We start from the raw sequence: 14,851 nt of genomic DNA, 5'->3' as shown, positions 1-14,851 counted from the left end.
CTGCCTCAGATGAGCCAGTGTTGACAGAGCTATATAAAATTCCACCATAAGTAGAGAGCAGGCTTATGTACATGGTTTATTTGAATCGTTTTTCTTTTTAAGGTTTGTAACTAACTCAAGTGGTACATAGCTTTTATTTGATGCAGGTGTTTTTCAGAATTTGATGCAGATGATTTATTCAAGAAATGGCTTACAGTCATTTAAGCAGTAAATAGTTTCTTAACAGTGAAGTACCAACAGATCAGAAGAACAAACAGATAGTTATGTAATATATGTTTAATATTTATATTTGCACCTTGTCTACTCTCTCATCTTGTGGCATTTCAGGGAAAAGCCTCATTTTAACCCTTGTATGTTGTTCGGGTCTGTGGGACCCACATTCATAAACATCAATAGTTTTGAAAAACTTTGTTTCAAAGTTGATTTTGATTTCAAAGTTGATTTTTTTCCACTCATAACTTGATTAAATTTGATTTTCTTTTTTTATTACATTTTATTAAAAAACAACAAAAAACGGGTAGCACTTTAATTAAAAAATGTGATAAAGGTAAAGGGCAAATATTAACCATATATGCTGTTTATATTGCTTGTAATTGGGATAAAGTAAACATCTGTAGAGTATTTTAACATAAAATTTTTGATTGTGTTGAATTAAAAACCCCAAAATGCAGCGGGTCCACCAGACCCACGAACACTGGCTGAGTAACAAAAATACGAACAACATACAAGGGTTAGAGAGGATTATGTCCAGTCTGGGACTTGATTCAGTTTGAGACTTGGGAAAAAAAACCCTTTTTCCAGCTTTACCAGCATTTAACGATAACATCGCATGCCTGCTGTGAAAACAACATTAAACACAACTATTTCTTCACACTATCAGTGGTGTGACATTATTGTACGAGGAAATCTAATTTACAGATTCCAGTTCTGTTATTAAAGCAGTTGAATCGCATGTTATTTTTTGGTTTTATAAAGAAACAGTAATATAATTGTGCTGGTCATTCTTTTAAATCGGTTTTGAATTAACTTTCACCTGACTGCCTTTAATATTAGCTTATAAGTAAATTACTTACTTTATTTGAGGTTTTGTTTCATGACAAAAAAACCCTACTCTAAAGGAATTAGCTGTGGAATACAGATCAATGATACTTCCTAAATATTGTTGTTTTTTCCTGCTTCATATATATGCATTGTGTAAAGGCTCGTTGTGCCAAATAGCTTGGCAGTAGGATGGTTCAGGTCTGTTATAGAGAAGTAAAGAGATGCCAGGCAGTGAGATTTATTATAAATGTACCATTTAGCTCCAGGAACCTGTAGATTATTAGGTATTAATAGGTCCTAGGTGCTGCTCTACCAGTTTCAAGAAATATGTCCTTTTTGTCACATGTGCACAAATCTTAAACTTATTCAATCCTTATTTCAATCAATATATGCAAATATTTTTTTCTACTTTGCCCTATTTAGTTTTTCTCCTCTTTTAATGTTGCACATTAAATACATACATAAAATATGTAATTATAAAAGTAACTCTCAAAGGCAATGGAGATTTCAATGTAATCTGGTATTGTCCAGTACTGACATGTCAAAGTCAGTAATAACAAACACAGTCATTCCCATGGTAATTAAGTAATTAAGGCATTTTTAATTAGGAATGCTATCCTTTGTTTCCCCAAGCAATGGCATGTCCTACGAGTTCAAAAAGAATCATCACGTCTCTTTCTGTAGCTGAAAGATGGAGAAGCCTACATTGTGTATACACACTTTTTTTTCTTATTTCATAACCATTGGGAACAAACTGGGAAACCCTCACAGCCTGGAGTGTGAGCTCTCACCTAACAACACTGAACCACCCGCCACATGCCTGTTGCCATGGCAATGTCTCAGATATGAGATGAAGCAAGGGAGTCTTGAGTTATGCTAATTTATCATTCTGCATGGACCATGTTTCAAATGATTATATGGCCTTGTATTGCTAGATGCATTACTTTATTTTGTTCTAATCATTAACTGTCAAGAAATGGATTTCCTTCTGCATCTGAGTAATAAAAAGCAAGCAGCCAATCATGTATTTTAGAAAAGTCAGTAATTTACTTTCTTTCTTTTTATAAGTAAAATATGGAATTTGATGGAATTTGTGAGAAAGGTTTTTGATTCACAGTATATTTAGTTCTTCTTCTTATTATTATTACTTTAACTGCCACCTCCTCCATTCTGGCACTATATCTGATGCCTTGTTTACATTTGCCTTGTTTGCTGAAACATATTGTTTAAATAGACACAAGAATTACGTTTCCAGAGCAGTATGTAAATAGAAAGAGACATGTACATGTATGGAAGGAATTTGTGTCCATCCTGATAGCAGAGGCGGATGCAGGAGCCAGACCACAGGCACAGCAACACATTGGGTTACTTGAGATAGCAGAGCATTGGAGGCACATCGCAGACGGTTAAATGACTGTCACTTGCAACAGACTGTCTCTGTGCTCTATGTGGGAGTTCTGGTGATAGTAACATGACACAGTTGCTGTCTTATCTCCAAATTCTGACCCTGGCTGCCTCTACTTGGGTTTAATCAGGTCAGATAGTAACTCATTTTCTATGGATCCCAGAATATAATGGTACAGTTACTCATTTTAACTTTGGCCATACTGCAGAAAATGATTTCTTAACAAGGGCAAATTTAGTAAATGCTCCTTATTGACTTATTATGACTTTAACTCGAACGGAGATTATTTAGCCTGTTCCTGAATGCTCTACTCATTCACAGCATTGCATTTTATTATTTTATTATAGACATGTTCAAGATATTTTCACGTTGTTATATTTACTATGTTCAATTACAGTTTAAATATAACTGAGTAACTCACATCACTTTAATGGAATGCTTTTAGGCAGAATGTGGGACTGTTGATTTTGTAATGTGGTGTTACATCACTTACTTATACACCACTGTATAAATAACAGTGCATGTTAAATTGATGTCGATTTTTATGCAGAAAGTGTTTTTTATTAAGTCTATGTGTATTTTATTCGGTATACTGTATATGTATTTTATTAGGTATACCTTAAATGTTTCTGTAAACTTTCAGATGTTAAGGTTGGCCAAATATCAACCCAATGTTAATTATGTAAAAAATCCTAAATAACCTTAAACATCTGAAAATGAGCAATTTCCTCATTAATCCTTGTTTGCCCTCAGTTCTTGTGCCAACTCTGTCTAGACCATGTTCCCAAACATGTATTTTGTCTCTTATAATTAATGATCTCTTTTTACTTTTATCTTTTTACCTTTATCACTTTTTACTGCATATAATTAACTGAAACATTACTGTTATAAAACCAGTATGATAAAGCCTTGTAGTTCAAGGTATCATCACAGGCATCCAACCATGAAACACAGTAACACATTTATTAAAGCATAAATAGCTTTCCCCCCCCGAATCAAGTGTTTCCTGCTGTGTTTCTGAATAGCAAGTATGGCAAACAGAAAAGCCGTGCTTGCCGTTAGTTACATTTGTGTTGATCCTTTGTGTGCTTTTGAGTCCTCTGATTGTTTGCTTAATGTATTGACTTCTAGCTTATATAAATGTATTCTGGTAAATCAGTGATCTGCATAGTATTCCACATTGTTCATGTTTATTACACGATTGTATTTCATGTGCGCTTTCTAAATCTCTATTTCTCCAGTGCATTTAAAAAAGTGGGATTTCACCAACCAACTGTGTGAATCGGCAGTCTAGAAAGATTTGCCCCTGAAACTAACTCACACTCAGTGTATTATTAATTAAGACCATTTGCAATGCTGTTTTTGTTTGGTTTCAAACAAATGCTAGTTTTCAAAAGAGCAAAAATAATCCGCTTTGAGACATTTTCAACCGCAAGCAAGAGCATGTGGAGTCTCATTTTATGTATTTTTCCTTCTCAGAGGAAGAGCTTAGCCTTGCTAGTCCAAGATAGCCATATAATCCCTATACATCTTCACACTGGGCTCTTTTAGCATGCAAAACTAAAATATAGGTCATTTTATATATACGTCCATCATTGTATAGGTGTTGGAGGATATGTATAGTGGCATATTTTTGGGTGTTGTGCTGGGACAAGTGTAACAGCAGCATCAGTGATATGGGGGATTTCCACAAGCTTGAGCAGCTTGTAGTCCAGATGTGGACCCAGAATCACATTTCACCATTGTAGTGTACAGTGTATCAGTGTACCTTATGAAAAAACTGTCTGTAATCAGCTACTCTAGTTTATTTAAAACATGAACCAGCTTGGCATCTGTAGCAGATCCTATGCTGTACCTTACAGCGCATACAATACAAGTCTGGAAATTATTTAGCTGAAAGCAGCTTGTTGGAATAAAGAGAAGGCAGAGAGGGACATTTAGAAGAAAACAGAGCATTTCTGAATGATGAATGAACAGAAATGTTCGAGTTTATTCTCCTCTGCAAACCAGACGTTTCTCAGAGTAGAGGTGTGCATTGTGGAATGAGGTTTTTATGTTAAAAGAAGTGGCCAGCTTACAGGACAGAGAAATTACACGTTTATCCTCTTCACTGAATTGTTGTTCTGGTTTAAGTGGCTAATTTGTTCATATATATGGGGAGGTTCATTGGACAGTGTTGTTGGAAGATATGATGAAAAATAATAGCAGAATGAGCACGAGGAATTGTTTAAACTTTCTGTGGGCGTGAGCTTGACTGAGATTTAAAAAAATAATACAGTTATACACATACACTCCTCTGTAATTCAGAGCCCATGCACGGTGATGGTTAACACTGGCAAAAAAAAAAAGTGTAAAACAAATGCTCAGACTGTTTTATGTAACTGTACGCGGAGGGAAATTTGTCGAATACCCATCAAGATTATGAACACAGATATTCCCACAAGGTAAACAGTAAATTGGAAGTCTCAGGCAAAATAATTTAATAAGGCTTTTTGTAATTATATATGACTTTAAAATGGTTTATATGCTAATGTTTATATGTTTTGCCCTTCAACGGTGATTACAGTTTTGTTCATTGTCTTGAAAAGTGTCCTGTTGGAATGGCAATGGTTCAGGTGTGACAAAAAGATTCTAAACTTGCTTTACTACCATGGATGTGGGCAGTGGTGAGCTGATAGCAGTCATGTTGCCATGGAAACAGCCTGGATTGATAGAGAAGTAAGGGGGAGGATTTACCACCAAATGGAGCTGAAAATATCTGGCAACCCAGACAAGCCTAGAAAATACAACATGGCATTTTAAAAGGATGACAGAAATATGATTTAAGAAGTCATCCTACATGAGATGTGGCTCTAAATTGTGCTCTGTTCCTTTCTTTACTTTAACCACAGTGAAAAAGTGATCACTTTTGTTTTTCTTTCTAAATCTGCTTGAGCATGTGTGTGTTCAGCATGAAATGGTATTTCATATGACTCTGAGGGCAGAACTTATACAGCTGCTTCATATTTCCATTCTGCATTTACAGCCCAGCTCATCCATTACTGTATCCTCCTCCCCAACCTACTCTGTTAATAATCATTTACTTGACTGTTTTAACCTTTTGTATAAGTTGTGAAACTGCAATACTGAAGCATTTGAATTAGATAAGTATTGGTTATTTGGAGATTTTAATCAAAGTTGTTGTTGTTGTTGTTGTTGTTGCTTTATTAGAGTCCAAAGGCTTGTACAGATCGTGCTTACAGTAATTGGAGACAGAATGGAAAACCAGTCACGTTCCTTGGTCTTTATGAAACAAATAGGACCAAAAGAGGAAAAGTAAAGTGAATGGGTTTTATAAAATGCAATGTTAATAATACAGGTTTAAGATCATTATGGAAATCATATTTTACATATTTACACAGATCCATGATTTTATGCAAATCCATGCATTAAAAATCATGCATTATAGTTTATATGGTCATGTTATATTAATCATTAAAAATGACACCACGCCTTTAAATGACACCAACTTGGTGCCACTGTGATCTAAGGTGCCTGAGAAAGACTGCAAATGTCGGGCATTTTAACTGACTTTGGAGCTCTGTTTCCATTTAAAATGAAACCCGCACCCTGATACCTTCACAATGTTGATCATATTCCTAAAGAAAGACTTTATTCAAACATTTTTAGGGAGAACTAGTACATTCACTTGTTTATTTTAACATATACTGTAATGCACCTGTATGAAACAGCTGTTCATTATAAATTATAATATAGTTTTCATTTAATACAGACATGCACATCAGTTTGCATTGTTTATTATTAAAAGAACAACAAAGGAGTCTTTTTAGTCATCATTTTTCTTTATTTAAATTTTGTTTAAAATATTCTGAGAAACAACATTGATTCGAATCATGAAGCCGGTATCGTGAATCGATTCAAACTGTGACCAGAGTGTTTCGTTACACTCCTGTTATTTGCAATGTTCAGATAAGAAACAAAGAAGGTCGTATTTGTTTTGCCATGACACTGGAAGAGAGAGAGGCTGACTGTCTGCTCTAATCCTGATTTAGAAACAAGCACAAAAACTCAGTTCAGTACATTTCATGGTCCAGTAACTGACGAATAAACTGAATGTTGTAAGATTTTTTTATTAACAGTTGAAAATTTTATCCATGTGGTTAATTAGCAATAGTTCTATCTTCCACCACTGACCTTAAATCATGGCTCAATACTGTCTCTGTAACCCATAATTATCTCAGTTATCTCAGATACCCCGGAGCCCAATGCTGTACCATGTCAGCCGAGGAAACGCAGGTATCTGCCTCTTTCCTTTCACATTCAACCAATCAACTCCACTGCCCAGGCTATTTTAGGACTAATTGATGTCGGAGCCTTGAATGTGCAGAGACCTCAGAATAGACCTCCTTTTTTATGCTCTCCCCTGGAGAACCAGAGATTTGAAACAATTCTGTCGTTTTGGACATCCATGTTGCCACAACACAATAGGACCATTTTCAAGCTTCTGAGAGTGCCTTTGTCAATTCAGCACTGCATGAATATCTCACAGCAACAGCTCAGTTAAGAACATGAGTCATGCATATGCTAGTTTGAAATACATATCCTACTGAAAGTGGTGCAAAATTAATCTGCTGTATCTGGTCGCACCAGCTTTTATACCTTCATCTACACTGATCACTCAACTGCACATATATCCTTATTTAAAAGAATAAGAATATTCAAATGATCTACGTTTGTCATCTAAGTCAAAATCTTATCTCAGTCTTTCTTGACAAAATTTGTATTATATTCATATTTTGGGTGAAAAAACAAATACGTTATGTAGGTGTGCTGCTGTGATGCCTCCAAGCGGCTTAAATAATGAGTACGTACGGAACAGTGATACTTTCATAATGACAGACAATTCGATTTTAGTTATATGATTTCACACCCATATATTATTGGCAGGAATAGCTGTTGGTGATATCACATATACACTGATAGCAAGTACAACTGCAACATTTCACAGCTCTTAGAAAAAAATTGAAAGCAATCAAATATAACAATGTGAATTTGGTGTAATGTGTGCTGTTGCAGAAAAGAAGTGCAGCATGGGAGATCGTGACAGGTAAAAATAATTGGCTAGTTGTTATATCTTACAACAACACATCATATCTGGCATGGTCTTGGTTATTTTATATTTATTTGTAGACTCAATAATACAATAATACAAATAAAGCCGTTAGGAGCAAACATTGAGTATGTTTAAAAAATAAATAGTGACTTTAATACAGATTTATATTTGTGTAATAAATTAACAAGCAGTTTAGAAATAAAAGTAATACAATTCATTTATTTTTAAGAAATTTAAGAGCTATGTGGATGAAGAAGGCAGAAATCTTAAAAAGTGATATTACAAGTAAAACATAAAGTAATTAGTAAAGTGAGAGTAATAAAAAAACAAAATAAGATGAAACCATACAACACGTTCCACATTTTAAATACTCAGAGAGATGAACGAACACCCTGTTTACACAACATGATAATGATCTGATTTTTAGGCTGCATGAAAAACATTTCACTGCACATTCACAAGTGATAAATAAAATAATTTCAAATTCTAATAGGTTCTGAATCCCCTTTGAATGTTTTCTTCAGTTAAGGAATGCATTATCACATCTTTCTTTCCTTCTGGGAAGTCTTGTCCAGTCCCACTCATCACTTTAGTCCCATCCTCCAGTTCAGAGACACAGCCACCCAATTACCAAAGAAACAAGCAAGCTCAAAATAACAGTAAACGAGTGAACGATTTTCTCTTGTCCTTGTGACGTCAGACTAGCCATGGCAACTAGACTGCTCTGGTGACACAGCCCAGTGTCTTCAAACATTTCCTTTATTAACATCAAAGATCTGGCCTCTCCAGCCTCTAATTATGTTCTGCATGTGGTACATAGTGTGTAACACATTGTAACACAAACGTGGATTATATTCATAAAAAAGTCATGCTTTCCCAAACATATAAACCTATAAAGTCATAAGACTTACAATCTATACATGCTGTGTTTTGTTGTCCAATACAATTTGGAAAACCATCTGTGTCTGCGTGTGTTTGCATGAATTTCTGTCTTTGTCGCTACCAAATGTCCCCTTAAGGATAGACCTTTATAACAGCTTTGTCCTTGTTGAGACATTTTTCGGTCCTCACAATAAAATAGTCCCCACCAAAGGTTTGCATCTGAACATTTTGAACACACACACACACACACACACGAAAACACACACACACACACACACACACACAAGCCAGCAAAGTGCAGACAGGGAAGAGAATCATACACATGACATGCCTGCAGGTGATTTTCAGATACAACACATCACACTGTTCTAATATCCCAAAATTACTTTGATTTGTTTAGTGGAATATAAGCAGGAAAAAAAAAACACCTGTAATCTCACACTCATGAATTTATAATCATTTGATTAAATTGATAATTGATTAATTCCCTCAACACACGCTGTGCTGAATCATTCACTTGAGAAGTAAAGGGCATTTGTGTAGATGGGACCTGCTCCTCTCACTCAGCTTTGACTGACAGGACTTAGAGTGCAAACAGAGCCATTAAATCATCTGTGGTAACATTAATATGTGTACAACATGTCCAGAGAGAGACAGAGAAAGAGTATATTCAAATACTTACTCTTTAATCAGACTCCTAGACTCCTGTGCTGAAGTCTGAGTCCATGCTGCTGACAATAATGCCAAATAATCAGGTGACATATAAAAAAAGGATTGCTGCCATTGTCAGAGTTATTGAAAAATACAGGTGGATTGGCCTTTCGAAATTTGTCTTTGTGTATCGATATCTTGAAAATTATGGTTTTATTATTAAGATTGCAACAAACCATTATTTTTATCTTTAATAGTTTTAAAAATAATTTTCATTTTTTTATTAGAAATAAATGCTTAATGTTAACAAATTGATCTGGCAATAGAACAAGAATATTCCAAGCTTGAAATGTTTAGATATCGGGTAAATATATTTGTATTTGGTTTATTGTAATCTTTTGGTTTTATTCGACTACCTTAAGAAATGTGCACCTGATAAGATGATCTTCAGTAGATGGTTTTTGCTCTCTTTTATCCACACTATTATAACATAAATAGACTATTTCACCCACTAATTAACAGATTGAATGACTTTTCTTTTTGATCTTCAGGCTGTTTGTTTATTTATTTATTTGTTTGTTTGTTTGTTTGTTTGTTTATAAGCTTTTTGCAACAATTTATTTGCTCATGTCCTCTACTGCTGTTTATAAAAGTATATAAATGCTCTAATATCTTGTTCTGGACAAATAATAATAATAATAATAATAATAATAATAATAATAATAATAATAATAATAATAGTGATAATAATAATGGTAATAATAATAATAATAATAGTAATAATAATAAAATAATAATAATAATAATAATAATAATAATAATAATAGTAATAAAAAAATAAATAATAATAATAATATAATTATATAATACTTATATATAAAAATATTGTAAAATGCAAAGTTTATGGATTTAATGTAGGTCATAAATGGTGTAAAAAGTTGGTGTACTAAGAATCACTGACACTGTACTAGAACACATTCAGAGCCTCCATGTGTCCGGACTACCAGGTGGATTACATTTAACTTATCAGACAGAACAAAACCATCCTGCTCTGTGATTTGTAGGCCAGTTCTGTTAGGAACCTGCACTCCTGCCAACACAAGCCATAATATAATTCCTTTTTCATATTTTCACTTGGAAGTTTACTCTCATTGCTCACAGTGACTTTCTCTCTCTCTCTCTCTCTCTCTCTCTCTCTCTCTCTCTCCAAAATGATATGGTAAAAATTCCTTCTCTGAGCAAAGTAGCCAATAAATTTCACATCAGTGTCAATTCTCTTATTTAAACTACGCCACAGATTGAGAACAGGGATAGATAGATTGAAGAGATGCCAGGAGAATATAATGAGGTCTCCAGATCACGATGATCACGACAGTCTGGCAGAATGTGGTCAGTTTCTCCCCTTAAAGCACTGAATTCATTATAACTGTCAATATTTACATCTGTTTGAATGTTAAATTATGCAGTCATGAAGCTTCCTCTTGCTGCTGAACTATTACCAATCCATGATGTTTTACCAAGCCTAAAATATACTGAAGTACACACACACACACACACACACACACACACACACACACACACACACCTACACATGCACACACACTCACACACACACACAGACACACACACATATTGAAAAAAATCTGTATTAGCAGAAAATTGAAAGGTCTTGCATTATATTGCATGGCTAAGTGCCACCCTCGTGGGCTGTCCCTGGTTCGATCCTGAGCTCGGGTTACTGTCTGACTTTAGTTTCCTTGCATGTACTCACCATGTGCATTGTGGGATTCCTTCTCTCTGTTTTTTCCCCCATGTCTCAAAAACATGATGCTAGGCCAAGTGGAGATTCCTGATGATGTGTGTGAATTCAGATCCACTGATCCACTGATCCACTGATCCTGATCATGAACAAGCTCTTACTGAAGAGAAATCCATCACAAAAAAAAAAGCCTCACAAACATTAACTCACTGTGGTTTACTCACACAATGATGGTTTAATAAGCCTGATCAGAAAGCTGTGTGAACTGTGTGTAGTTATTCAAGTTCTGACATCGTCTGCTATTTGTTTGTGCTTTTGAATTTTGCCTCACTGTTGATATTTGCTAATCGCCTGATTTTGGACAATGTTTTGAATTAGTTTTTCAGTATCTTCAATAAAACAAGAGAATAACATTATGGCATTGTAGATGCTGCATAGTGCGCTGTTTAATTATAATAAGCATATTAAAAGTGAAGACTACTAGTTTTAAATAAGCCATTTTTTTATCTGTGATATGAACAGAAATTAACATTTAGATTAATTATAAATTATTTCAACTGGCATCAGCTGTTATAAAGATTTTAATAGTGTTGTTAAGTTAACATAAGACTTGAATCAGGTGACAAGTTTTTGCTGACATGCTTTATGATTTATGGCTGATTCTTCTGATATTAGAAGATCATGACACTTGACCGGTCAGTGTCCTGCCAGTAGGTCAGTGTTACATAACAGTGTGATATAGTGACACGTCAAACATCACAAGCATACTCACTGTAACTCGGGGTCATAGGATTTACATCACACCTACAAAGCAGAATCAAAAGCTATAATAAGTAAAGTCTATGAACATCATTTTAAATAATAAAAATAAAATCACTTTCTTTAAGGATATACAAAGAATATAATATCATTAAAGTTCCACAGATTTTCATAAAAACCTTTTATGAAATCTAATATACTATGTTTTTATGACTGATAAAACAGGATAGATTCTCAACATACAGTACATGCATCTTTCCTTTAATTATTTTTTTTGCTTTATCTCCACAATGTTTTTGCTACACCTATTTAGCGAAAAAAATGTAGAATTTTTTAAATATTATTTCATTCTTTTATAGACTGACGGAGCAGCAAGGTGTTGGACTGGTGGAATAGTAGGACTGACTAATGGGATTCTGAGTCCTAATGTGAGGAATGGTCTGAAATTCATTGTTTGGCCTGAAATTCATTGTTAGTTCACAGTTTCAGGATTTCTCTGTAAACAGTAATACATCGAATAATATTGGCTAAATAGACAAATCCCCAAGCCTAGATGAAATGGGAGGGTTGCATCTGGAAGGGCAAAACCTGCCAAATCCAATATGCAGACCAGATCATCTACTATGATGATCCCGAACAGGAGCAGCTGAAAGAACAACAGCATATATGCTGATAAATTTGAGAGGAAAAAAAAAACAGAGGCCTCTGGAGTTGTATCCCCTGTCCTCAAATAAGCAAAGGGTTTAGTCTGCACATTGTCCTTCTGTAATCATGCTTTTGCTAAAGAGATAAATCAGTGTATCATGAAAAAAGAGATCCTGTAGAACCCAAAGTAAGTAACTAGTTTAGCTAGATAACGAAGGATTTATCCAAGTCAAGTACATTCTATCTGAGAACTAACAAATGGTTTAAAAGTGCTTGTTTACATTAAACAGGACTGACTTAAATATATGTCTAAGGAAGTTGGCATGAAATATAAAAATTCTAGTAAAAACAAAGGGAGATGAATGAAATACTTTGCTGAGCTGTAGTAATAAAAGCATTAGGATCGGTTAAAGAAATGCTAGTAAAATTACGTTCGTGTGGAGAATTATGAAACTAGAACTTTGGGACTAGAAATAAGAATCAAACACATGAAAATGCACCAAAGAGCCATAACATTAAAACCACTTATAGGTGAAGTGAATAACTCTCTTTATGAAAAACTCTCTTGATGATCTCTTTAGACAGCAAGTGAAGTCAGTTCTCACAGTTGATGTGTTGGATGCAAAAAATAAAATGTAAGAATCTGAGTGACCTCTGCAAGGGCCAGATTGTGATGGTTAGGTGACTGGGTCTGAGCATCTCTAAACCAGCAGGTGATGTGGAGTGTTTGAGGTATGAAGATTTCATATCATACTGAAGGAGCTCCAATGAAGAACAAGGACAACCAACACAGAAGAGCGACTGTCACAAACTGCTGAAATGGTGAGTGATGGTTCTGATAGAAAGGTGTTCGTTCACACAGAACTGCATAGCCGCAGGCCAGTCAGAGTGACTTGCAGACCAAGTTCACCACTTCATAGCAGCAGTATTCCCTAAAGTTAGTGTTCTCGTTCAGTAGGATGATGCTCCCTAAAACTCTGCAAAGATTGTTCAGGAATGATTTCAGGAACATGACAAACAGTTGCCTTGGTCTCCAAGTTATGGCATGTGCTGGACAAACAAGTCTAATCCATGGAGGCTCCAACTCACAACTTACAGGAATTAAAGGATCTGCTGCCAAAGTCTTGGTGCCAGATTCCACAGTATACCTTCAGAGGTCCTGTGGAAACAAAGCCTTGATGGATCAGAGCAGGCAGCACAAGGGACATACACAACATACAGAATACATAATACACTGAACATAATAGAACAAGATATGAGAATAAACTAGACCATGATGTGAACATGATGTATGGAATGGACAAGAAAGAGATGCTGCAGGAACCGAGGAAAGTCATAAAGTAAGATGAAGGATTCTGTGACTAAAATATCAGTACATAATATCATTGTGTAAAATTTTAAAAGGATCATCAGCAGCTATAACATCTACTATATGTATATGTATATGTATATGTATTACTAAAATGTAATATTACTGCAAGTTAGAAGAGGTGTTTCATACTCCTCATTGTAAATAATAATAATCCATAGCTTGTGTTATTTCCACTCAGTGCTGATTTTGATAATGCATGAATTGGAAAAGTAGATGAACAATATGACCTAGATTTACTTGGAGCGGTAAACAACAATACCCAGATAAGAGATTCAAGCTCTTTCTCTAAGGAAGAGGCATCTTGCTTTAGCAAGCTCGCTCCAGACTTAAGTGCTTTAAAGAAATAGGATGTAATTTCAAAAGCCTGGCTTGTAAATATTTATACAGTAACCCAGTACACCACAGTTTTATTGTATTTGCATAATTTAAAAAAAAAATTAGACCTTTTCCCTCACAGTCATTTTCTGAACAAAAAAAAAAATCAAAGGAAACATGATTGTAACCAAGGCATTGAATTCAAATCATATTAAAATACCCAATCTATAAGGAGTCTAGCCTGGTAAGTCTAGCTGGATGCTGTAAAAGTTATGTTCATCTCAATTATTGACATTGTAGACTATACATACCACCATTTATAAATCAGGCTATAAAAGTTGCAATAATTGAAATATGTAATAATTCAAACAAAATATATCTATCTTTTTATCATGCAAAGGATTCAGTTTCATACTGTTTTGTGGTTTGGTGAATTGTTTGGTCATGTAATGGTTTAACAGTAAAAAGGCCCAAAACCTGCTGTAAATTATGGTGGAGGTTCATTGATCCTTTGGGTCTGTTTTGTGGCTGGTGGTCCAGTAACTCATGGGACAGTAAACACTTCATTTATTTAATTAAGAACAAGATTATAGTGTCCTGAATCCTGGATGCTTCTAATGCTTTAGCTCTCGATGGCTCCTTCGAGAACATAAACCAAAATCAACATAGAAATCTTCAGGTTGCAGTCTGTGTTTTAAACCCTACTGAAAATCTGTAGCCTGAATGGAATAAGGTCCATGTTCACAGTCCTAAAAATATGTAACAGTGCTTTAAATGATCTACAGGGAAAAGTAATCAAAATCCATAAACTAGTGTTTACAACCTTGTTAGACATTACAGGCAGTGACTCAGTGCTGTTATTCTCTTCAGGGCTGATTTAGTCCAAAATTAACTGTAAAGCAGCCAGTA

At 34.8% G+C, this 14,851-nt stretch overlaps 1 protein-coding gene and 1 long non-coding RNA gene across 2 annotated transcripts in view; one reads left to right on the top strand and one right to left on the bottom strand.

Annotated features, from left to right (window-relative positions):
• The first annotated feature begins 2,471 nt into the window (after nt 1–2,471).
• Nucleotides 2,472–14,851, top strand: part of shisal1b (shisa like 1b) — a 45,759-nt gene continuing 33,379 nt past the window's right edge. The window contains exon 1 of the mRNA XM_060886797.1: nt 2,472–2,576. The gene's annotated coding sequence lies outside the window, so the exon portion shown is untranslated. The remainder of the gene's footprint in view (nt 2,577–14,851) is intronic.
• Nucleotides 11,630–14,851, bottom strand: part of LOC132856921 (uncharacterized) — a 6,203-nt gene continuing 2,981 nt past the window's right edge. The window contains exons 2-3 of the long non-coding RNA XR_009649464.1: nt 13,352–13,414; nt 11,630–11,655 (exon numbers count right to left, since the gene is read on the bottom strand). This is a non-coding gene — a long non-coding RNA (uncharacterized LOC132856921). The remainder of the gene's footprint in view (nt 11,656–13,351; nt 13,415–14,851) is intronic.

The sequence above is a fragment of the Tachysurus vachellii genome, chromosome 14, assembly GCF_030014155.1.
Source record: "Tachysurus vachellii isolate PV-2020 chromosome 14, HZAU_Pvac_v1, whole genome shotgun sequence".
NCBI lineage: Eukaryota > Metazoa > Chordata > Actinopteri > Siluriformes > Bagridae > Tachysurus > Tachysurus vachellii.
Note: the sequence above shows the minus strand (reverse complement) of the source record. Positions and strands in the feature narration are given on the sequence as shown.